We start from the raw sequence: 27,233 nt of genomic DNA, 5'->3' as shown, positions 1-27,233 counted from the left end.
TCACATGCGATGTTCTTGGACTCCATATGAGTTTTTCAGAGTTTCTTTACCGAGGCAGGTTCCAGGCTTTGGTGGGTGTGGCGTCCTCTGATTGCTAATGCTGTTCAGTCTTCCACTGGATGTGCGCAGAGAGGTGAAAGCCTTACTCAACCAGCTGTTCTTTGATTCCTGCAGATTGTTGGTCAGGGTTCCTTTCTGGTGTTCCAGCTCCTGTTCATGAAGAACACAGAGGTGTGAGTGTCACTTAAGGACTACTTTATTTTCATTGACACAGCCTAGTCTTGTTTAGTCTGTAGTTTAGATGTTGATACGCATGTTTTGTGGCGTCAGTTCAGTAAGCTTATATCATGTCATAACATTGATTTCCATCTCTTTTTTTTTTTTGAAGAACCTGGATTTGACCAACTGAACCAAACCCAGATCATAAATCAGCTTAAAGAATTATATAAAACTAGTGCGCTGACATGTGGGGAACCACAGGCTCTAGATGTGGTAGTTTTTTATGCTGGGGAGAGCAGACTTTTGGGAAAAGATCTTCCACCTCCTGGACTTCATCATTATCAATACTGAAGGTGGGATGCAAGGGGGGGGGGGGGTTTCAAATCCATATCCCGACCCCTCAGGGTCGGGATATGGATTGTGTGTTCATGCATGGTTTGTTGTGTATTCATGCATGCTGTACAGAATTTGTCCAGCAGTCACCGCCAAACTGTAATGTTACCCCATTGTTCTAAGTGTAGGCAACATGATTCTGGCCATAGCAACATGATTTTAAGACTACTGTATTAAAACTTACTAATATCTCCCAAAAAAATTGGTCTGATCAACTTGCTGTTTTTCCTGGTTTCTTCGTGAACAAAAATACATAAGTATGACAAACTGCAGCAGTCAGCTCTGTACGGGTTTAGTTTGATGTCTGCGAGACACACACACACACACACACACACACACACACACACACACACACACACACACACAGAGTCCACTTCCCTTTTACAATATCAGATACATTTTGGATAAAACAGTCTAATCCAGACCTGTGTGAAGTTGGCCCCCCCACCCAGGGAAAGTCTCTGGCTAAATATTCTCATTCGTTTGTGCTTCGTTAGTGCTGGTTTGTGCCGTTAAAATTTTCGTTTGTGCTGTTATAGTTACTGAGTTATGAACAATTCTTTTATAGGTCATTCTGAGGTCAGCCAGCCCCCCACTTACTCCAAAATTAACCGAAATGGTGGCGTTTGTTTGTGCTTTGTTAGTGCTGGTTGGTGCCGTTAAAGTTGTCATTTGTGCTATTATGGTTTTATAGATATTACAAGATTTTTTTCAGCCGATGACGTCACACAGCCCCCCACTTCCTCTAAACTGAGTGGAGATGGTTGCGTTTGTTTGTGCTTCGTTAGTGCTAGTCAGTGCCTTTTTAAAGTTTTGTTTGAGCTGTTAGCATTAACCCCGTCCCCCTCCAAGTTAACTACAAAAATGGTTTGGTCCGTGTTTCCCGTTCATTAAAATGCATTAAAGACACATGAAGCACAAACAGATTCTAGAGGTTATGTTGTGGTCCACGCTTGTCTTTTGTCCTCCTGGTTCTGTCTGTTTGGGTGAGTTTTTCACTCAGCCTCCAGTCAACCAGTCAAGCTCTTGGGATGTCACCCTGAACAAGAACTCCAGGTAAATATTTTTACGTGTTTTGCTTGTTTTATGACTGTAGAAAACAACTGCAAGGATATGATCATCATCAGATCAGTTAGCGATATCAATATTGTTGTTTAATGTTCAGTTTTCCTTATACATTTGTGTTGCTGTGCTTTGACAAACTGCTAGGCTACACGATATTTTTGGTAACAGCTGTTTTAGGTTATTGTGCTAAACAGTAATTATTTGAGTGATTAGTATTAATTGGTTTATAAGGCATTGTTTTTTCAGGTAGCTAGAGTAGACAGAATATCAAACCAAAGATGAGTATTTTAGGATGCACCTTTGAACAGTGAAGTTACCAACAAAGTGTAATAACTTACGTTCATTTATTACTCATTTAAAATGTATTTATGTTACTTATGACTTTGTAGCTAAATTAATTAATTTCATTACTTTTAATTTAATAATTATTTTCCTTCCCTAAAAATGATCTTGAACAGATTATTCCTTGGGGAACTAAACACGCTTTATTTTATTTTATTTGAACATTACATGACCTTAACTCAGTAGAAGAAAACCTAGAGTTGTAAACACTGCAGTGTTTCATCACCTGATGGGACACAGTATGTAATGTACTGTGAATAATACACATGGAAACAAAAAATCCAAATGAACGAACTCTCTTCTGACTTGTAAAGTAATACTTTCTGCGTTGTCCCTCATAAAAACAGCAAAGATCAGCTCATTGAATAAAATGTAGAATGTGATATAAGAAGAGTGTTTAACATTTTGTTCATCTTTGCAGTGAAACATTTAGCAGGGCCTTAATGTTTACAAGTGAAATAGTGATTGTATCTCATTAGCAGAAGCTTCTCAAACCTCTGAGCAGAAAGTATGTTTCTTCAAGGAGTGAGAACCAAACCTCCTTTAGTACTGGAAAAAAGTAATTTAATTACAGTAATATTACTAGCAGTGCACTACTGCCCAGCACTGCCTACAAACAACAAAACTGTAGATTGATATAAATCTACATGTGTATAGATATATGTATGTATATCTATAGATCGCTGGTCCTCAACCCTGGTCCTCGAGAGCCACTATCCTACTTGTTTTAGATGTCACCGTCTTCCAGCACACCTGACAGTCATTATTAGGCTTCTGCAGTGTGTGATGATATGCTCATCATTTGAATCAGGTGTGTTGGAAGAGGGATACATCTCAAACATGCAGGATAGTAGATCTCGAGGACCAGGGATACAGATATGCATTTGAAGTTGATGACTGCATGAATAAAAATCACTAAGGTTTGTAGTACTGACTTTATGTGCAAAATAAAACATAAAATAGCTGTGTTTTAAACAGGAGGACACAAATTATGAACGTGAACTATGAACTGAAGTAAGGATTTTGTGAGGATATTTACAAGCATGAATTGTACCAAAAAGTAAGAAATGATAAAATAATACTGCAAATGAATTAAATGAAGCAATGAAGTGATCACTGTTTTGTGTATAGCACAGCATGTGGGCATATTTTGGTGTTTTTTGATGCTTTTTTCTGATGCTGTTTTCACTCCACTTCCTAGGTCTTCATCCATCTCACAGATACATAATGTCTAAGAGCATCCTGGGTCAAGCCTCCCTGGAAAGCAACGACTTCCCTCAAAGTAAATGTGTTTCCTTAGAGCACCAGAGTAGAGGGAAATTCACTCAAAGGGAATTCTCTCTACAGCTCTAAATCATCATCAAAACATACTGTTGAGTCAGTTTTCTGTCATAAGGTTCGGATCTCCAAAGTCCATCAGCGTCTTTGCCTGTGATGCCTGCCATACATGGGGTTCCATCCTGCCTTCACATATTTCTCTGGCGATCTGCACAAGCATGTTTCCAGACATGAAACACTTTGAACAGCCAGTGTGCAGGGAGTCACCAGCATTGTTGATGCAACATTTGAACACCATTTGGCTGTTAATTGCTGGCTCTATCTCACATGTTATGTCAAGATGACCATGGCGCTCTTTACAGTAGCTCCTGACTTCAGTGTAATTGTAATTGATGGAAAGACCTTGGCTCTTTTATAAATAAATGTGCAATGACTTTTGACTGCTTTCCAAATCTGCTCATTTATGACATGAGTCCAGGTGCCAGGCTTCAAATGGTATATTCTTTTGTTTTTTTTTTTAGAAAATTTGTGGTACTCAGCCTTTTCTGGAATAAATTCTCTCCATTTGTCAAAAGGGTTACTTTAATACTGAGCAATATTTTGTGAGCAATTTTTGAGTCAATATTCTGCTAACTTAGTTTTAAAACATTTCATTTACATTGACCAGAAATCAGATTTTGCAGAGGGTTGTAAATCCTATGCTGAGAAGCTAAAACTTGTAAAAACATGCAATATTAGATGTGAATTTCCTGCAGCACAAACTTTTTTTCCACAGGTGTACTTCAGGTTCAAACCTGTCCACCTCCCACTAGTGGTAAAATTGTGAAGTCTCATGATGCTCTATTTACATAAATCAGGAACAAAACTACTGAACAAAACATTTACTTTGCATTGCTTTTTTTATTGAAATTTCAAACATTGTTGACAGGACAACTTTACCAGGTAAACAAGGAAGAGGCATCAAGAGGTTATGATCAGGTAAGACCATCGTGACAGCTATGATGAACAGAAGAACAATTTGGAATCCAGTGCAAATGTAGCTCCTGTAAAAATACATTAAAGACCATTGCGGGTGAATTTGTAGCGGGGGTGGGTGGGGGTGGTGGTGTTGCTTAGCGTCATCGGCTGAAAATAAATGTAATATCTATAAAACCATAACAGCACAAACGAAACTTTAAACAGCACTAACTAGCACAAACAAAGCACAAACAAACGCAAACATTTCCACTCAATTTAGAGGAAGTGGGGGGCTTATGTAACATCACAGCTGAAAATAAATCTTGTAATCTGTATAAAACCATAATAGCCCAAACGAAAATTTTAACTGCACTAACTAGCACAAACGAAGCACAAACAAACACAACCATTTCCACTCAATTTAGAGGAAGTGGGGGGCTGTGTGACATCATCGGCTGAAAATAAATCTTGTAATATCTATAAAACCATAATAGCACAAACGACAATTTTAATTGCACAAACCAGCACTAACGAAGCACAAACAAATGCCACCATTTCGGTTAAATTTGGAGTAAGTGGGGGCTGGGTGACCTCTGAATGACCTATAAAGAATTGTTAATGACTCAATAACTATAATAGCACAAACGAAAATTTTAACGGCACGAACCAGCACTAATGACGCACAAACAAACGCAACCATTTCCGCTCGATTTAGAGGAAGTGGGGGGCTGTGTGACGTCATCGGCTGAAAATAATCTTGCAATCCATAAAACCATAATAGCACAAACGAAAATTTTAACGGCACAAACCAGCACTAACAAAGCACAAATGAATGAGAATATTTATCCAGAGATTTTCGTTGGGTGGGGGGCCAACTACACGCAGGTCTAATCCAGAACTGTAATGTTAAAAGAAAGGAATCTAGTTATGTTGTTCTGTTCTGTTCTTTAATTAAACATCGAATTTATCCTTTTTTTCATTCAGTTTTGTGTTGATATGTGAAAACATGGTGAGTTCATGTGTATGTTTGCATCTTTAAAATGATCTAAAATATTATTTTTATTTATTATTTAGATGATTTATGATGATTTTAGGTGTTTTTATTTAGTCTCTTTTCCTTTCCAAAGAATGAATGAATAGATAGATCAGTGGTTCTTAACCTTGTTGGAGGTACTGAACCCCACCAGTTTCATATGCGCATTCACCGAACCCTTCTTTATTGAAGAATAAAATATGATTTTTTTTCAAATTCAAGACACAGGCATATGTTTTACTGGTGCACAAAATGAACCGTGCATTAACATCATTGTGTTCAAAGAACAAAACCAATACAGTGCATGAACTCACAACAATTACATACCTTTTCACAAAGACATGACCTTTTTTAATACTACCACACTGAAATGGTTTTAATTTTTAACCTAATGTATTCCAATAATGAACTTATTGTATTTATGCTATTTATCATTTTCAACCCGGTTTTCATTTCATCTCGCTCCGAACTTTCCGAACCACACAATTTTGACATAAAAAAAAGATAATTGCATGTAGTGTATCAAAAAAAGTTCTCGTTATACTCCTTCAGTATTTTTGTGATTATTGTTTTATTATGGCACTAGCTTGGCTTTAGCATAATACGATTTCTCCATCTGCGACGGGTGGTCGGTCATCACATGATTGTAACTGACCAGTGCGGTGACCAAAAAATGTAAACAAACGCTATACATTGCTGCCTCCGTGGTTAACAGGAAGTAGCAAAAGTCATAACAACGATGTGGAAAATAGTCAAATAATTCATCGTCAGACGAGTGGAAGAGATTATAAACACTTCCAGATGTGTTGTAGTGCTATAAGCAACAACAATACACTACGTATATTGGATGTCAATCAAAGAAAGAGTCTCCGAAGCCGTTTGTTTACATACACGGACCTAGCCCGACACACACACCCGACTAATGAGTCGAGTGTGTGTCTTGACCTCCGCCGAACCCCTGAGACTGACTCACCGAACCCCTAGGGTTCGATCGAACCCAGGTTAAGAACCACTGAGATAGATAGATAGATAGATAGATAGATAGATAGATAGATAGATAGATAGATAGATAGATAGATAGATAGATAGATAGATAGATAGATAGATAGATAGATAGATAGATAAAATGGACTCTGACACTTCTTTGTAGGTCTTGTGGGTTCAGCTGGACTGGTTTAGATCTTTTGAAAACATTTCATCTCTCATCCAGAAGACTTCTTCAGTTCTGTCTCTTGGATGACAGATGAAACATTTTCAAAAGATTTAAAGCCCCACACTAAAATAAAATGACATCATGTGGATGTCAAAGGGTTCGCTTGGATATTAGGTTCACAAAAGGGCATCGTCGGTAAAACTACCCCTGTCTAGTGTGTGATGATTGGATCTCACCTGGATCTTACACTTGGCCTCCACCACCTGGAGTTTGGTCTGGGCCAGCTCCTGTTCTAGATCCCTTATCTGGGCTCTCAGGGACTCCTTTTCCTGGTCCACTCTGGTTTTTGTCACCTTTCTGCGGTCTTTGTTGTCCTTATCCTGGTTTTGTTCTTCTGTAGTAAAACCTTCTGCTGATCCGTGCTCGTCCTGGTCTGATGGTGCTGCGCTCACGGACTCGATAACGTGTCGGCAGCGTCTGCAGGCCTTCACTGATTTCTGGCAGGTGGAAAGTCAGGGTGAGGAGGAAGACATTCAGCAATCAGAAAGCACCCACACCTGCTGCTGTCAGCGGTGAACCATCAACTACTCAAGTCAGTCCAGAATGAACCAGGGGTAAGAGATCCTGCTAATGTGAAAACCTACGATGTTGGGTTTCAAACCATGTGAAAACTGAGATGAAAATAGAAGAGAGTGGTGGTTTTTTTTTAAAATTTTCTCTCATTCTCTTCAACTGCATGCCAGTGCTATTTTTTGTAAGGCTGCTATACCAGGCCATGTTACATTTCTATATATCAATCTGTGTAACCATAGAAGATAACTATTCAAAAGGAAGTACCAGAACAGCTGTATTGTGCATTAGCAACCGATGTTTACACAGAACTGCAATTACACAGGAATGTCAATAGGGGCAGCTGAAGGTATTTTTAAAAAAGGTAATTAGCGAAACATTTGACTCCATTAGATACAGCATGTATGAAACATACCACATATGAACTCGGGATGCAAATTATTGATTAATCCATTAATCATTAGTTGGTTGACCTTATCGATCGATTAACGATTAATTGATAAGCGACGATTTTCCTGAGAACCTGAATTTCTTTCTCAATACTGTCTATAAGAATAAAAGCTAAATATTGTTTATGTAGTTCATGATAAAAACATGTCATTTTCCTTAACGATTGATTTATTGAGCCATTGGATACAGTCAGTGTTTCCTGTGGAATTCATCTGTTGGTGTGGCGGTGTGTAATGGGGGGGTACACGCATGTGCATTTCGCCGTTGGGGGGGTGGGTGCTCGCACATGCGTTTCATCGGTGTGTGTGTGTGTGTTGTGTGGTGGTGGTGGTGGTGGTGGGTGGTGGGGTACTTGGCCGCACACGCACAGTTCGGCCGGGGGATGCGTGCATGTTGGTTGGTGCGTGCATCACTTTCCGTCCTACTTCTAATACTATGGGTGTACAAGGTGGTGCCTCCACAGAAGTGAAAGTGAAACTTTTCGGTCATTTATCTTTTCCCGACCTCCTGAAGCTTCGCAAATACTCGACATACCTGTGGACTAGACCAAGAAAACACTCCGATCCGATACCGACCCCACATTTGTGCACGTATTTAGGTGGGGCTGCACCGCTCCAACAAACAGACTGGCTGGTCTGTGCTTGGCTCCCCTATGTTCATAAAGACATTCTAACTCATCAACGCCATGATCCGGTTCGATGACCGGCTATCCCAGCCGCGGCGTTGCAGCACGGACAAACCGGCAGCCTTCAGACATTTGTGGATGGGCGGAAAAGAGCAATTAACCGACAATTAATAATTTAATCGAGCAATTCTTATCGACAATTAATCATTAGTCAATTATTGTTTACATCCCTAATATGAACTCATGGGGACTTTAAGCGCCCCAGGGGGTAATATATAATATTTAAGTCAGTCTTATTCACGCTGTAAACTGCTTTATCGGACACACCATTAGAAACTAATTTAAACATAAGGCAGGGAAAGGTCATTCTGACACCATTAAAAATAGCTGTTAAAATATGGTAAAAAAGAAAAGGGCATGTTCTAAGGCCATATGCGCCCCATACACACACCAATAAAAGGTGATGTTGTGTTTATAAACTCAGTTGTTGTGCAGAACTGGTCAGTTTTTTACTCTGTACTGAAGAATAAAACTCTCTGGACTCAACTCTGCTGGACTCCAATGGCTCATTTTACTCTGTATTTTTTTCAGAAGAAGATTTGAATACTTACAAAGTTTTAGAAAAATAGACTTGGGGCCAGATCTGCTAAAGGTTTGCATGTATTAAAACATGTGCAAACTCATTGCACATGCAAAAATGTACAAACTGATTTTACTAACAGTGCACACTAAGGGTTGCGTCTTTCAAAGGTGCAATAAAGCGTGTCTGATCCAGTTAATACATTTGGCACAATGAATATGCAATATGGGGCGGAGAAAATGTAAATATATTAATTTAGCATGCACAAAGTGATTTATCAAACCTCAAAGCAACTTTACTGATAGAAACTGTGTCCATATTTAACACATCTCAGAAGGAGGTGAAAATGGTTTGGATGTGGAATTGTGCACACATGGAAGTGGTTAGGAAACACAGACATGATGAAACGAGATGCAGAGAATGCATTTTTCACCCTCGTGAACATTTTTGGAATAATGGAAGCAAAAAATAATAGAGACGTACACACACCACCCACCCCACCCACACCACTTTATGGGACTTTTTTCACTCCTGATGATTGTGATTAAAATACGCACCAACATTCAGGCTACAGTGGGACTAAATTATGGGCACCTTACAGTCATTCAATCCACCAACCTTCACAGCCCTCCCCAGCTCTAAAATGAAAAAATAATTGAATGAATGAGACATGTTAATACCTTCTATGACTACAACTCCAGCCATCTTTACATTTCTTGTGCTGGATCATTCAGTTCACTGTTCCCATTAATGCTGGCAAATCCCAGAGCAGTTTTTACAGTGTATTGTCTCATGTAGCGCACACAAAACCCTCAATAGGGCGGTCTCCAAGACTTTGCACCTGTTGTAATTTTGCACAATAAACTTTGTAGATCACCTGCAAACCACGGTTACACCCCACACGCAAAATTCTGGATTGCACAAGCAAATTAGTACACACAAATTGGAATCTTAGCCGATCCGGCCTTTAGAGTATAAAGAGTAAGGTGTTAAGGCTTAGGCGGGACCAGGCTTACAGTCTGATTTACTAAGATCGCAAATAACAGCATGTGACAAACAGCCGTTTGTCACTTAAGTATGAATACAGGTACCTTTTTTTACTTAAGCACTTTAACTTGCACATGTAGTTTACAGCACAGCACTTTAAACAAACATATTTGCGCAAACAGAATTGCACGTGATTGGTTTAAAAAGTAGTTTATTGATTTTATTGTCTTTCCTTTTCAGTTTTTACATCCAGTGGTACTTGTATTTAATTGATTGATTGATTGCTTGGCCCTGGAGAAAAGGGAGACACAATTAGGTCACAAACAGAAGCAGTGCAACGTAAATGGCAATATTAAATTTAGCTTTGTTTAGTGTTTGTGTGAGTGGATTTTGAAGTGTTTAGTGAATTGGTGTTTGGTGTGTTGTACTTACCCTGTCCTTGTATCCAGGTCGTCAGGGAAAAGAGTCCCTGCATGAACAGCAGCCGTTAAGAAGGTTCTGGCCTGGACCAAAGTGTGTAGGGGAGCCTGGAGATGTATTTTATTGGTTTATGGGTTTATTTAACTTTGGTATTTAGATTTAGAGTTTTTAGATATATAGCTTGGGTTTTAGATAGGTATGTTTGTAGGTTTTAGTTATGAGGGTTTTAGATTAGTTTTAGAAATGTATGTAGATTTGTAAGTCCCCTGTGGAGTTGTAGTGGTTTTATCCAGTCAGTTGAACAGTATAAAAGGCGCCCATTTTCATCAGTTGTGGTTCTGCTGCTGGAGAAGACACTGCTCCTCTAACCTCCATATGCACTTGCACTTTTTTTGGCATTTGCACTTTTTAGCCTTTGCACTTTTCAGCACTTGCACTTTGTGTGAAATAGGTATTATTGAAAATATTAAAAAAATCGTGTACCACGCCATCTCCTGCCTCTGCCTCATCTCCTTCCTCATTTCACTGACCTCCAACCACTAAACGGCCAGCCTACACAGCACAAATTTTCTTGCTCGCATTAAAAATGTGTGCTATTGATTTGCATGTCACAGGTGATCAAGTAAGATTGTCTGACAAATGACAACAGGTGCAGGGTCTTGGAGACCGCCCTATTTATTAGGGGTTTTGTGTGCTACTGGTTGTCATCATGGAGACAGTCTGCTGTATAAACTGCCCTGGGATACGCCAGCACTATTGGGAACAGTGACTGGAATGATCCAAAGCACAAAAATGTACCGTTGGAGGAGTTTAGTCATAGAAGATATTAATGACTCCTCCTGTGACTGGACCCAGATCAGCCCCTAGTTCATCTAGAAGTTCTCCAATGGCACTGTGGTAGGACATACGTCTCAAATATTTTTCTTCCCTCATTCCATAATGTCGATGTGAAGCTGTGCCAGTTCAAACCTCCCTTTCAGACGTGCTAAATTATGGATGCAAAATCAGACACCGCAAACCAGTTTTCAGGTTTGGTCAATCACATTCCAAACACTAAATAAATATTTGCATCTACTCCTCCAATAATTTTGTGCGTTCTGGCAGACACGCCCATATTAACATTCGTCAAGGCAAACACGCTAAATGGGTTGGACGAGTTATTTTGCCTGTTTGAGAGACACAACCCTTGGTGTGTCCTGTTTGTAGATAACTCCAGTGTGTTTTTGCGTGTGGAGTCAAGTTTGAGCATGTTTGTTACGCGTGCAAACATTTAGTAACTCAGGCCTTTAGTCTCCAGCCAGCCCTAGACTGGCCCTAGACTGGATCTTCAAGTGCGGCCTGAAAATCCATATCAGATCCACAGAAACAGAACTCTTCCTCACCTGGTGTGAATCTAGTTCCTCTCTGTGAGCAGCCCGTTGTTCCTCCAGACGCTTCGTCAGCTGAGAACAGATCTGAGCGAAGGAAGAGCAAACACCATCAAGTTCAAACATCCTTTAACCCACAAACCAGGGTAGTTTTTAATGCTCCTTCATGATGTCCTATGTCATTTTGTGAATCTGAACATGTCACTGGACCTGTTTGTATTCAGTGATGATGCCTGAAGACCTTTTCACATCCTGTTCAGCTTGTCCATCTCTCTCCGAAATACTTCTTTTAACTGCGGGAAAGGAATGTGATTCAGTGAATTTGTGATTGCATTCAAAGGCCAATGTGCAATGGTCTTATATTTGTAATACCACTGACAGCCACGAGGACTTACAATGAATTTCTCAGTCCGTCCGTTTTTTCCAGTCTGATCTGTTTTATTTGAGCCTCCTGTAACTAATGTGGTCCACCTTTAATTTGTTTCTGACAGTCAGCTTAACTGTAGTTGTGGTTAATAGGTTCCACTAACAAGACAGTAAAATGACTTTGTTACGCATAAAGTTCACAATTTACCTAGTCAGTAAGCTAACACCCCCTCTTAGCCCTTCCCCTCTGATTCATCAAGTATCAGGACACCCCTACCCCTTCAGGTTCTCGAATTGATTTCAATACATTTGTAGTATTTACATGCCATTCATATTTTTATACATTTGTATATCTTTCAAAAATGGAACAAATTTTGTTGAATCCCAGATGATAATGAAGACATAATTCTGGTTATTCTGCCTCTGGGGTGTGTTACAACATTGTATCGCATCATCTCGTTACGGTCATCTACCCAGTCAGATAATTCTGAATTAAAGGTGCCGTATGTAGGATTGTGGCCAAAACTGGTACTGCAATCACATTCCAAACACTGTAGAGCATGGTATCCTCTCCGCCTCCCCCCAGACTAGGGGTTGCCAGATCCAGCATGAGCATCTTCTACTAGCGTTTCCACTAATCCTTGCCACCACGCCATAAATTTCATAGAAAAAGTCATCACCACACCAATAAGTATAATATATAATAGAATAGGACAAACGTCCTGCCGCTCAAATGAAAGTTTATGAAGATTCAGGAGACAGGGGAAAGGGAAATTAGCCTTAAGTTTCACTTTTGCTTCCGCAAAGTACAAGCGGCATAGATCGCTAACCGTACCCCCCCCGCACATAGTATTATAAGAAACCGGCCGACCCATGACCCCCCCCCCCCAAACGAGCCATGGACGTGCCCCCCACCCCCTTCCAGATTATACACCGCTACATGAAGAGGTCACTTCCACAGAAAACACTGAACTACAAGCAGCTACCATGGCAAGAGGCAAGCTACAGTGGTACCCGGTGTCTTCACCAGTCCTACACCGGTACCCGGTCTCTTCACCAGTCCTGGACCGGCAGTCTCTTCATCAGGGCCAGGAGAAGAGACTGCAGCCAGGCCCCTGGTGAAGACATCGACGAACTGGGACCGGGTGCAGAGGCCGCAGCCCAGCTCTCAGTGGTCAGACTAAGGCATCGGTCTTCAAATCCTTCTCTGCTTTCATCCATCTCCATGTTTCAAAATCATCTCCTATACATATCCTTGTTTTGTTTCTCACTTTGCACGACGTATTTGGAATAATAAGAGGCCTTAAGGTTCATTAACGTCAGACATTTATGATCAGAAATGTTCCAGCTGCAGCTCAGTGGAACTGCCAACTTGATGCTGAAAGGCTTCTGACTCTGTGATTGGCAGACAGGTGATGGGCGGAGCCTCAGACCAAACACACAATAACAACATAAACATCATTTTGGGGCTGACACTGAGCTTTTCAAATGCAAAGGTTCTGGCTGGACTACTACTGTCAGTGACATCAGTATTTGAAATTAACAGGATTCCTTAATGTCTGGTGACAGTCAGGATGATTTTATTATTACTTAGAACAGATTCCTACATACTGCACCTTAAGTTTTCGCAGAAGCTGCTGTTACATTCGAGAGTAGCATGAAGTGCATCTTGGGATATTTCCGGCCAAGTCTACACGAGTCACCAACCAGTGCATCCTTGGTTTACGCTAGCAGACCAGAACAACATCCAGGTATTCCATGTGTCCTTGGTTTGTGTGAACTTTCAGCTGGAACAGAACTTGGGCCGCAACTGATAAAGTTTCATGAGATTCCGAGAACAGAAGAACAGACAAGAACGGATATTGAGAAACAGCTTTAGTCGTCTTTTTTAGGCAGAGGTAAGTTTTTGTTAAATTTGAAGAGTCCGTTTTTTTCTGTGAACTGGAGCAGAGATGTGTGCTGCGGCTGCCGGTGGGTTTTCACCGTAACTTTCCTCATGTGTGTTCTGGGGAGTGGAGGTCTGGAGCTGCTGAGAGCGACAGCAACATCAGGGAGTGACTACCCATCAGAAAGTGTTCAGTCTGAGTGTGTGTTCAACTAAGGGTTCATTTATGCTCTGTGTTAAAGATGCAGACGAATATGGACGGAGCGTTCTGTCCGTCCTCTGCCTACATTCCGTACGTAATTGTGTCCATTTTCCAGGAGCTTGCGGATGCGAATCCAGATGGAGAATAGGGAGCAGTACCACCTGGAAGCACAGGGGGCAGTGTTGAGATTTGAAGAGAATAATTTCACGAGGTAGTGGAACTTTTCAAAGAGTTAGTGAAAAACTACCGACATATTTATGACAACTACCCTTCTGAATATTAGTAAAACCTCCTCCTCTGTCATCGCCATGTTTGTTTTATTGAATTTCTTCTTCTTCTTAAAAACTTTTACTCTTCTTTGTGGTATTTGTCCAGTATGGTAATACAAGCGGCGCCCTCTGGTGGATTGATTGAGAAACGCTCATTCCAACCGAGGTTATTATCGTTAACAAAAACTAACAAAATGACGAAAACTAGAATTGAAAAAAAGAACATTTTCATTAACTGAAATAAATTAAAACTATAATTAAAAAGAAAAAATGATAACTAACTGAATCTGTATTGTGTGCTTACAAAACTAACTAAAATGTATAAAAATTATGGATAAAATTCCCTTAGTTTCTTCGTTGTCAATATTGGATTGATATGAAATCGATTTATTTTGCTCCAGCAATTTGTAGCTAGCGGCACCATACGGCACTTCACGGTCCATCACTTGTGGTTTAGAGTCGTCTTCTGGTCCCCACTCTACCTGGAAACATGGAGATAAAATTGGGAGAAAGCAGCAGAGTCCTGTCTGGGATTTATTTGAGTACGACGGAGAAGAAGAGAAAAGACCAAACTAAAATCAATACTAAAACTAAACTAAAACTCAGCAGAAAATAACTAAAACTAATAAAAACCAGCAAACCTGCTCTAAAAACGAATTAAAACTAATTGAATTAGAGAAAAAAAGTCAAAACTAAATAAAACTAAACTATAATGAAAAATCCAAAACTATTATAACCTTGATTCCAACGCACTGGACATGGAAGTATGAAGGCACTGATGCATGACAATGTTAGAAATGGATGAACCTATTTATGTACAATAAAGGGAACATAATGAGCCCTGAGCACATAAACTCATAATGTGTCTGAAACTGGGCAGGTATACTGAACACATACACAGACACACACACACACACCCACACATCACACATCTATATATCAGTAGATATTGGGTTGATTAGCACGAGAAGGGTATGAGTATTTATTAGAGCTGCAGCTATCGATAATTTTTGTAATCGATCAATCTTTTGACTATTTCCTGATTTGATTAAATGATTATTTGAATAGGCAAAAAAATAATAATAATAATGATAACAACTACTTGTCTTTTATTCCAGAACCAACTGAAACAACAACCACAAATAATATCAAAGTAAAATGATACAGAAACAAGTGTTCAGAGAACGCAAACCTCTGCAAGCACCCCAAACAGTGTGCATGTGTGGACTGACTATTTCTTTTATATTAAACAGTTTCAAGGTTGTTCCATATAGCAGAAAAAGTTGAAGCTTGGTAGCAGTCATGTGTTTGTCAATTATATTAAATTCCAATCAATATTTGTTGAGTTATAATGAAAAATGTGTGGTAAATGGGATTTCAATGTTAAATTGAATATCCACACAGTCCACATTCCTCTGTAGATGTGGACAATTTTGTGCCAGATACAAGATATTGTTATAAGCTACGGGTGGATCAAAATGGAGGCTAATCGGAGTCATTTGAATTTTTTATGAATTTTGAAAATTGCTCAATGATGAGGGATAGGAAAATTTGAGATTTTGTGACCTTGCTGTGACCTTGAACTTTGGCCTACTTGGCCCAAAATTTAATGGGTTTGTCCCGGGGCCTAGGCCTATCTGTGGGTAAAATTTAGTAAAGATGGTTGGAATATTTTTCCCGTTAGGTTGCTAACAAACAACAAACCAACAAACAAACAAACACACAAACAAACACACAAAGCAAAGTGATCACAATACCTTCTGGCTGAAGTAAAAAGATACCTTAGAAGTAACAGCAATAACAACAGTATAAAAGTCTATATATAAATATCTATATACTGGTCCAGTCCAGTCCAGTTCCATCTCTAACCTCTAATCTGTCAGCTCAGTCTGAAACATATTTGGATCCAACTGAACATGGAACGAACATACAACTGGAACAAACATTTAGAATGTTTGTGTTAAAGAGTCAAAGTTTAAAGGTGTAACATATAGACACAACAGTGGAACCAATGTTTAATGGCAGCGAAAATAAGGAAATGAAGCTTTGATTCAGGAAAATTGTAATTGAATATTTTTTTTAATCAATTCAAGTTGATTAATTGATTAAAGCTATACCTACTGATGTGGCATTTCTCACAGCACTTAGTAAAAGTTTGAATATGACAACCTGCCTCCCTCCAAAGCCCGCCCCCTTCCCTCTGCCTGAGCTCTGAGGCTCCTCCTCCTCTCTCCTGCTCTCACCTGATGCGCGCGGAGGAAGCAGAGGCAGAGGTCCGGTCTGCTTCGGTGTGTCCGTGGACCCCTCCCTCAGTAATCAGATACATCATCCACCTGCCACGGGTCCGCGGCCCCTGTTCCATCAGTAAACCCTGTATTTAAGGGTGTGGTCTGTGCGGTACTGGGTCAATGTCTTCACTGCACCACGGAGATGAGATGTCCAGGCGACGGGCGTGCGCACTGTGAACGCGTGGTCTCCACGAATTTTCCGTGGACATTTGAGGTTTCATAGTCCGTACATTTATCATCCTACATAATCCTACACTGTGTGACACCATGTACATGTACCTGTATGAGTCCCACAGTCATAAAAGCTGAGCTTTGTGCAGACCTGTTAGTCCAGTACATCCGACTTCTAGACTTTTATCTCCATCCTTCATTCATTCGGACTCCTGTTTGTTCCCCTTAGTGTTGTTGATGTTAATAAATCCGTTTTTTCCCTTCCACGTGTGCATTTGAGTTCTGTCCATTCACATCCTTAGACAGTAGACTGTGGTCAGTGACAGGAGGAGCAGCGCAAGTGAAGCGTCAGATTTAGAGGGACCATATCGGATGCGGAAACGGCGATAACGGATCGGATGCTGGATGGCCGTATGGATGACTGACAGGAGGCTCAGCCAAGTTCGGCCAATATTCATTTGGACCGAATAAAATGATTGGTCAGACTTTTATCAGAAATATATGACAATTACACATTTTTGAGTTTCAATACCTGGTGGGTTCTTTACATTTTAGTTTGACACATGCTTATTAGGAGCATTTTAAGATGACAAAAGAAAAGTGTAAAAATGCCACATCATACGGTATCACTTTAATTGTTTCAGCTCTAATACAGCCTAGTTCTACGCGGTCCAAACTCAGCAGATTCTAATTCCTGATTAAACTAAAGGACCACAATTATGACTAATATGAATAGTTCTGTGGTAATATATCTTCACAGGTAAATATGATGCAGTCTTTAGTTGTTTTTTCCATCCTTCCCCCAGTGTGTGAAGTTCTTACCATGGCAGCTTCCTCCTCCTTCCCTCTCATCTCATCTTCTGTGGCCTGGAGTCGACGTCTGGTTTGTAAAGGTCTCTGCTCAGTTCATCCGCTCTGTCCTCTGCCTGCAAGAAAAAAAAAACAGCTGTTCTACCCTTTTATGTGCAGTAACATTAAAAGGAATAACACCATTAGGGTATGTACAGCACATTTTAAAACGCTAACAATCTATATTACAAAAGGGAAGTGGACTCTGTGTGTGTGTGTGTGTGTGTGTGTGTGTGTGTGTGTCTTGGGTATCACACTAAATCCGTACACAGCTGACTGCCGTAGTTTGTCATACTTATGTATTTCTGGTCAAGGAAGAAACTGGTCTAAACAGTAAGTTGATTGGACCAATTGGTCAAATTGGACAAATTTTGGGAGATATTAGTAATTTTGAAATACAGTAGTCTTACAATTACGTTGCTAAGGTCAGAATCACATGAACGCTTTGGCAGTGACTGCTGGACAAATGCGGTACAGCATGTGTGCAGCATTGCTTAATATTTTTGCTAGTTTTCATTCAATTTCTTGTCATTTGTTGTATAGTTTCTTCATTTGATCAGCTTCACAACATATAATCGGAGTTAACCTAAGTTCAGTCTTTTTTTTCGTTCTTTTTTCTTATTTAATTGGTGACATGTCCTGTAGTTCCACATAAACATACTCTTTCTCCCACATTGGTTTGGTGGACCTGTGTCAGTTGCAGTAAGACTTAATTTCCTGAATTTAAAGCTTCTTTTTAATGACTTTGGGGAAACCATTTTGGATTTGACATTTCAGAGTGTCCCCGACATCAGCTGGCTGTACCGTGTCCAGGGCGTTCCTCAGGGCGATCTTGCCGGTGATCAGTCTGTAGGCCAGGTTATCGTTCTCCCTGCTCCAGACAAAGGCTGACCTGCTGAAGGCGACGGTTCTCCTTCTGTAAGACAAACAACCACCTTCAGATCGAGCAGAAAACAAACCCACGTTCACAAATGAGATGGTGCGTCAAACTTCCACCAGACAAGACAGATGAGCATGGAGGGGAAGTTTGTTTGAGATTCCTGACCAGGTATTGTCCAACTGGTCCTCTTCTTCGTCGTCCATTATCTGGAGGCAGCTCTTCCTCAGTTTGGCTTTCTTTGTGGGGACCTGAGGGAAAAGAGTCCAGGTGGATTTAACCCTTAAAGACCCAAACAGCGACTGACAACCCAAACCATCACTGATCTAAAATGTTGAATAACCTCTGAAACATAAACCTATCAACATGTTGAAACACTGATAGGATGACAAACGTCCAAGTTGTTGTAATTTTTTTCTTCATAGTCATAATAAGAAAGAGATAAAGAAATGTAATAAAGCCATGCAGAAATAAATAGGCAACGCAGAAATAAATAGAGGAAGAAAATACAAAGGGGAATACTGAGAGGTAAATATGACTATGAATAAAAAAAAATGACAATGAATGAATAAGATGTCAGATTAAAATAAAATATAGAAATAAACAAGAAAAGACATGAAGAAAATCCAAACCAAAAGCAACGCAGAAATAAATACAGGGATAAAAATTAAATAAGGAAAAATCTAAATAAGGACAAAATAGATAGATAAATGGTACGGAAAATGAACTTATCAAGCCATTTTTATATTTCTGTATATATTTTTTAATATGGCAGGTTCAGTCCTTCATATTTAAAGAATTAAAATCCTGACAATAATTGAATGTTTGTAGTTCTGAGCAGGGTTGAAGTTGTTTAAGAGATTTATGAATAAAAAAAAGAGGTATGATGATTCTATAGAAGGCTTTTTTTATGCTATCGTACAGTGGATGGAAAATGTCACCAGGGTTCAAGGGTTAAACCACAGGTGTCAAACATGCGGCCTGGGGGCCAGATCCGGCCTGCCAAACGGTCCAGTCCGGCCCCTGGGATGAATTTGTGAAATGCAAAAATTACAATGAAAGATATGAATCAATTTAGTTCAGGTGCCACAAACAGACCAATTTAATCTGAAGTGGGTTGGATCAGTCAAATACTGTCATAATAACCTATAATTACTCACAAATGCAAATTTTTTCCTTTTGTAAATGTAAACATTTTCATGTCATTTTACTGTATTTACACTAAAACAACATTTCACCAAAAACGCAAAAAACCCTGACAAATATGAACATTTTGAAATGTCTGAAGTTTAATTTGTACCAATATTCTTTCTGTGATTAAATGTTTTGTGTATTTGTTGATCCATTGTATGTTGTAATTTACTGTGTAAATGATAAACTGAGGCATAATATTGTTAAAATTGCGCTTAGTTTTTCTTAACAAATTTCAGTTTGTTCATGTTATTCACATTGTTTTAAAGGATGGCTGGTAGATGTTGGAAATGTAACGATATGAAAATTTCATATCATGGTTATTATGACCAAAATTATCACAGTTATCTTTATTATCGCGGTATTATTGAAATTGTGCTCAAAATGTTCAAAAGTACTTATACACACACTGAAATAATTTAACGAAGTTGTATTTAAAAAAAAAAAAAAAAATTGGCACAATGTACTCTCTTGGCAGAAACATTCAAATATTAACCCTTAGTGGTCTGAGCTTATTTTGGCCGTTTTTCAGTACTTTTGATTTTGCCTGTATATACTATATAAACAAATGTTCACTATACACGTTGGTATCTTTTTTCAGCACAGCTTTATTTATATCATCTGGCTATTATTTTTTCACTTTAACCTACTATAAAAACATAAAAGACCAGAAAACACACAAAAAAAAAAAAAAAAAATCCAATTTGAAAAATGTATGTACTTTATGCATGAATAACACACAGATGCTTAAGCTTTTCAAAGACTTTAAAAGTGAATATTGGTTCCAAATTTAGGCATATAAAATCAAAATTTTAATAAATTAAAACTATACTCAAATATTTGACATAAAACCAGATCTTTACATAGGTGTTTTTTTTTTCCCCTAAAAGTGTGGTAATCAAACACGGTTATCATGATAATTTGAATTTAAAACGGTAATACTACCATCTGCAATTTTACAGCGGTTTAGCATTATACCAGTAATCGTTACATCCCTAGTACACTGTTAAAAAAAAAAAAAAACAAAAGCGCAAAAAAAACTGTATTATTCCGGCATTGTTTTGGGGTGCCAAAACAATACTGTCAAATAGCGAAAAATAACCATTTCATAAAAATATGCTAATTTTCCATAATCAAAATACAGTTTTTTGCCATATCTGTCACGATGGGGGGGAAAAGAGAGGACTCAAATGCTCGGTACTGAAGGGAAAAAAAACACAAGTTTATTAAACAAAAATAAAAATTAAACAACGGAAAGCACAGAACCAAGAACAGAGTCCATAAAGGAAGACAAAAAAAACACACAAAACCTGAGTCAGAGTCCGTAGATGAAAATGGATAATGTCCGGGTTATGAAAAAGAGTGAAGAGGAAAAATGGACCAGCGCTGCATGGCTGCAAACCAAAGCCTTAAATAGGCTAAAGGTAATTGGCTGCAGCCACGCAGCGCCAGCAGGTGAGTCTGATGACGATTATTAAGAGATGGAGGAACTGAGGGTCACACAGGCACAGACCATGACCAAGAGGGAGGAGCAAAGAGTCACACAGTCACAGATCCAAAACCAAGAGGGAGGAGCGGAGAGTCACACAGGCACAGATCCTGACACTAACTTTACATTTGACTTTTTAATGTTTAATAAAGAATATTTACATGTATTAAAACAATCAAATTACCTATAAATATATAGAAATAATTTTCAATGAGACTAAGTTGTACAATCCACTGATAAAACTGTATTTTGACAGTTTATCAGTTTATTATACATGTTATACATTCACAAAAACACATTTATTCAACATTTTTGTTGTAAAACCTCCCGTAACTGCACAAGATATTTGTCAATTAACAAACAAGTCTTGTTAAACTTACAGAACAAATACTTCTTTTAAGGTTAATTGTCAGTAATTTTAACTGGTTTTTATATATGTATATTTTTTACAGTATTGAACTTTAAATTAACAGTTTAATCTCATAAATAGAAAAGAAATATTTGTGAAATTACGATACATTTGCAAATGTATTTTAACTGTATTTTTCTGTGAAAAAAGAAAAAATTTCTTGAAAAAATGGAAATTTTATGGTTATTCGCAGTTACAGTTCTTTCGTGTTATTTTACATTTGACAAGTAAAATCACAGTCTGTTTTTGTCATTTCATTGATATTTTCCTGTATCTTAAAAATACAGGAAAAATCTATAACATAAACAGTAAAATTCTGTTAAATTACAGATTTTTTTACAGTGCAGATATAAACGTTTTTATCGCTTTTTTTTTTTTTTTTGCTCTAAAACATACAGAAAAGTTTGGAGTTGACATTATTTATATATTATTATGTTATTATTTCACTGGTCTAGCCCACTGCTGATTAAATTTGGCTTAATGTGGCCCCTGAACTAAAAGAACTTTGACTCCCCTGGGTTAAACTCAGACTGAATGTAGATATTTTAGACATAGATTCCCATTACGTACCAAAGGTGAATAGTTTGTTCTTACCGTGAATTTGGGCCCAGTTTCAGCCACCAGACAGGCCAGGATCTCCTCCTCACTCATCTGGTCCACAGCCCGGGCATCACAGGCCATGACGGACACCTCCTCCATCATGGTGCTCTGACTACACACACACACACAAACACACACACAAACACACACACACACACACACACACACACACACACCACACACACAGTGCAGATGTTCCGTTCTTCAGATTTTCTAAAGCCAACTCCAAACCATAGCACGTGAAAGTAAACAGGATAAAGTCCAAGACGCCAAGGAAAAAGTCTACTTCAGGTTCAAGGTAACCAACAGAAATCCTCATGAGGCTCGTACCTGCTGGACTGGAGTCAGAGCAGAACACACACCAAACACACGCAGACACACACTGCGTCAGGTTGAGAGTGTGTGTCACAGGTTCAACAGGGTTTTTGTATAAGAGCTGAGACAGTGTGTGAAAGAACGCAAGACACACCCACGACAGGGCTCACCTTTCATATTCACGCACACACACACACACACACACACACACACACACACCACACACACACCCACACACACACACACACAGGTATCATGTCTTTACAACCCAACACATGAACTACAAACCTGTACTTGATGTCCTGTGTTTCTAGTATTCTTCTAAGACTTAATACATATACATCACAAATACATCATTAATACTTTGTTACTGTACTTCTCTGATCACTTTTATCTTACACTCACATGTATACATTAACACAAATATCTGTACTTCCAGCCCATACTTCAGTTTAACACATAAAGACCCAAACGTCCACCTTTAACCCTTCAAGACACAACGTCCACCTCTAAACCCTTAAAGACCTAAACGTCCACCTTACCCATCAAGACCCAAACATCCACCATTAACCCTTAAAGACCCAAACATCCACCTTTAACCCATAAGACCCAAAGTCCACCTTTAACCCATAAGACCCAAAGTCCACCTTTAACCCATTTAACCCTTAAAGACCCAAATGTCAACCTTTAACCTTAAGGACCCAGACGTCCACCTTTAACCTTAAAGACCTAAACGTCCACCTCTAACCCTCAAAGGACCCAAACGTCCACCTTTAACCCATTTAACCCTTAAAGACCCAAACGTCCACCTTTAACCCTTAAGGACCCAAACGTCCACCTTAACCCTTAAAGACCCAAACGTCTACCTTAACCTAAACCTTTAACCTAAACCATCTACTGATCTAAACTGTTTAATTCCTGTTGATCCACTAATCCTATCAATCCATGTCAATAATTGGTGTCAATACAGTTCCTCATCTTTTCATGGTCATCAGACATGACCATATTTGGACGTTCAGAGGCTCCATAGTTACTGTGGAAACACCGTCATCTTCTCCAACATTGATTCACCAGTCAAACCCATGGAGTTGGATCAATGACAGTGGATGGACACACTGGGTTATGTTCAGTTATTTTTGCTTTAAAAGTCCCTTTTTCTTCAGTTTTCTCTGTTTTGAAATAAACCTTTGAATTTACTCTGAGCATTTATGAACAGCTACATGATCAGTGAATTAAAAATAGGAAACACATGATTTACACTGAAAAACGCGAAATACAGAGGATAATATTATTAGAATAAATGATGATAAAATCCCTTAAGAAAGATTAAATACGAGAACAGATCTTTGGGAACTATTAGCTCTGGGTCTTTATGGGCTAAATACATGTCAGAGGTACAGTACATCCACATTAGTGGATGATCTACTGTTGTGTCTCCACCAGGCCCGGACTGGCTAATCGGGAGGACTGGGACAATTCCCGGTGGGCCGGTATAATATTTGGGCCGCGAGGGCCGGAGTTCACTTTAAATATGTATTTAATATTTTATTTATTTATTTTTTTGGGGGGGGCCGGTGTTCAGTCATAGCACTGAGTTGACCACGTAATCTGCAGCTGCTGTTCTTGGCCCCACACCCCTCTACTAGTAAACTGTTTGTTTTCTTCCTGTTTTTTTTGCGGACACACCGTGACCTGGTGTAACATCTCCTTGCATACGGTTAGTAGCTCTGTACTGTAGCTGTGGAGCATATACGATCTCTGCTCTGTAGCTATGTCGATGCTCAGCTGTGTTTGCTGTTGAGACATGGATAATAGAAAGAGCAAAGGTGGTGTGGAGAAGGCAAGAATTAAGAGGAAAGCTCTGGAAGCAATGCAGCCAAATGTGCCAAATCTGCAACTTTTTCACTAAAACGACCTCCCGGTTGGAAACAACTAATGAGGACGATGAACCGGGTAAACCACCTTTCAAGTTAGTTAATTATCAAGTCAGTGAATTATGTGGCATTGTGACGTGTAACATAACGTTATGTAATTTAAATAATAGTATGATGTGACGCCACGTAAGTGGGAAACTTTGTCTTGTAGCTCCTCAGATTCAGAAAGCAGATCCAGCAGCAGACACCAGCCATGAGCCCACAAGTCCAGAGTGGGCAGGTAGGACTGCTCAGAGAGGGAAGATTATGAATAAATAGGCTACAACGAAGAGTATGGTGTAGGCCTGTTCAGTATGAAAGGGGCTCTGAGATGCTTGATGATTCAGCACTACATGAATGAAACTGACACCAAGGCTTTGCAAAATAGAAGATTTGTGCTGAGAATTCTGAGCATTTTTAAACTGTGCTTTAGTGTCAGAAGCAGAGCCAGGAGCCAGTAGTGATGAGGGGATTGTTCCTGTCAGGATGGAAGGAAAAGGTGAGCTGTTGGAACAGACTGTGTGAACAAGCATTAGTTCCAGTAAAACCACTTTCTATACCCAAACGCTAATACTGGCCTATTTTATTTTTTTGTTATTATTAAAAGTGAGACCGTAAATACACAAAGCCCACAACTGAAAGGCAATAGCATAAAGCAATATTAAATAAGCCTGCATATTAGCCAGTGTAAAGATCTGAATTGGTTAAGTAAGTCAAAATGTCTGTAGATATTATTTTTTATTGTGATACAGGTGCAGGAGAGTCTAGAGAAACTGGAGGAAGTGTGAAAGGGAGAACAGAGTCTACTGATGACAGAGGAGCAGCTCAGCAGCACAACCCTGAACCACTAGGCACAAATGACACAGATGAACAGGAGTCTGTTGTTAGCTTTGATTGCTTTGCTCACCCTCAGTCACAGGATATACATATTTTTTCTTATCATCCTCATCAAACCCCTAATATCACTATACCAAAGTTTTCAATAGCATCGATGGAACAAACGCAAGTAAGTTGTGATGGAAATCTTTTGTTGCAGAGGATACAAAAATAATAGTTATTAGAAAGTGCAGCAAGCTTTATTTTTATTTTTTTTAATTTTTAATATTTTTATACTTTCATTTCATTTCAAACATTTTAAAGGTTTGAAAAATGTTAACACTTATAAGAACAAAAATATAGATTCTGTTATTGTTGTGTTGTGAGGAATAATAATGTTGGAGATGTCAATGTGCACTCACTTTTGAAATAAATCCACATTGTGAAGCAACCTTTACTTGCACTGAATTGGAAATATTTTAGAAAATACACTGAATTAGAAGGCTTTGCAGAACAGTGTGTAGACCTAACATGTAAGGTTATAATTGCATGATTTTAATAATAATCGGTCGTGATCTAAAGTGGGCCGGTCTGAGGTATGAAACTCCAGGGCTGAAAATGAGTCTCAGTCCGGCCCTGGTCTCCACCTTCAACATATTAACACTGATTTCTACATCAATGGGTGAAATCTGGAACACAGATCCCTCAGTCCAGGGACATCAAAGTCTTTTTAGTTCAGGAGTCACATTCAGCCCAACAAGTTTAATAATAACAAGGGAAAAAAATCCAATATTCCATTATGAAAATCAGTACATCTACAAAGTTCCCTTAAACATCTGAATAACATGAACATGATTTCAGAAAGATCAGTGTAACTGTAACAATATTATGCATCAGTTGATCATTTACATTGTAATTTACAGATGATAGTGGATTTACGAATAGACAAAACATTTAGAAACAGGCAGAATTTTGGTACAATTGCACTTATTTCTCTGAAGACATTGTGGGTCGTTCGTATTTATTCGAGTTATTCAAATTTTTTTTGTTAAAGGATAGTTCATAAATGTAAACATTTGTATGTAATTTGACTTTTTTTACACTAAAACAAAGAACATTTTAGGTTTATTCTTATTTATTGGTTATTATAACAGTATTTTACTACCGGTAGTTTGGACCCGTGGACCAGACTGGACTCTCTGGTGGGCTGATTCTGGCCCGTGGGCCATATGTTTGACACCTGTACCTTAGTAAATCCATCTGTGAATATAACACATGCAGGGCCAGATTAACACTTCATTGTACCCTGGGCAACAATATTCAAGGGCCCCATCATCACAACCCCAGGATCCCTATAATCTGGCAAAATACAGAATAAGTTCCAGGAATATATGTAAATATACCCCATACTTCAATATCTAACTATCATCAAATGCATTTTGATGTACAAATGTGTAAATGCTCGTAGAACTACAAGTGCACCACTATAGCCTCTTGTCAAGGCCACTCACTTGCATATGATGATATGAAAACAAAACACATTAGCATCAGTATAATCTAAAATTGATCCACTACATTAGAAAGAGAGGGAAGTGTCCTCCATTTTCACAAAAAATAAATAAGAAACCATTTCCAAAGTATCCAGTATATATTTAAGAACACTTTTTGCCAACACAAATGTATTGAATCGTCAGAAAAGCCCACAGACAAAACACAAACATAATCTGATAGACTCAGATATGAATTTTAACTCTTTCCCTGCCAGAGCATTTTCCAGTGAGTTGGTAGCCAGCGCCAGCCTTTTTGGTCATTTTCACTAATCTTTGGAGGCTCACTGAAAATGTTGTGTTAGGAGTATGTGAACACTGAATACATCAAAAGAAAGAACAGAACTTCAACTTTTAAACACAAAAAACGATTTTATTCTATCTTCATTCGTTCGTGAGATATGAATATTTGAATATTGGTCATTTTCAGGAAAAAAATGAATTTAGAGCAAAAAACTGAGAAAATTGAATTTTTTCAAAGACATTGATTTTCAAGATAAAACTGATTTCCTATTTACATTTTTGACTCTTTCTTCTTTACCAACAGTAACACTGTATTCAAAATCACAAAATAAAATAATTATAACAACAATAATAATAACAAACA

The 27,233-nt window shown here is 38.7% G+C and overlaps 1 pseudogene; it reads right to left on the bottom strand.

Annotated features, from left to right (window-relative positions):
- On the bottom strand, nucleotides 1-22,189 carry LOC115413858 (rab GTPase-activating protein 1-like; annotated as a pseudogene).
- Between the last annotated feature and the right edge of the window lie 5,044 nt (nucleotides 22,190-27,233).

Source organism: Sphaeramia orbicularis, chromosome 22 (assembly GCF_902148855.1).
Source record: "Sphaeramia orbicularis chromosome 22, fSphaOr1.1, whole genome shotgun sequence".
Classification (NCBI taxonomy): domain Eukaryota; kingdom Metazoa; phylum Chordata; class Actinopteri; order Kurtiformes; family Apogonidae; genus Sphaeramia; species Sphaeramia orbicularis.
This window is presented reverse-complemented; position numbering and strand designations above follow the sequence as displayed.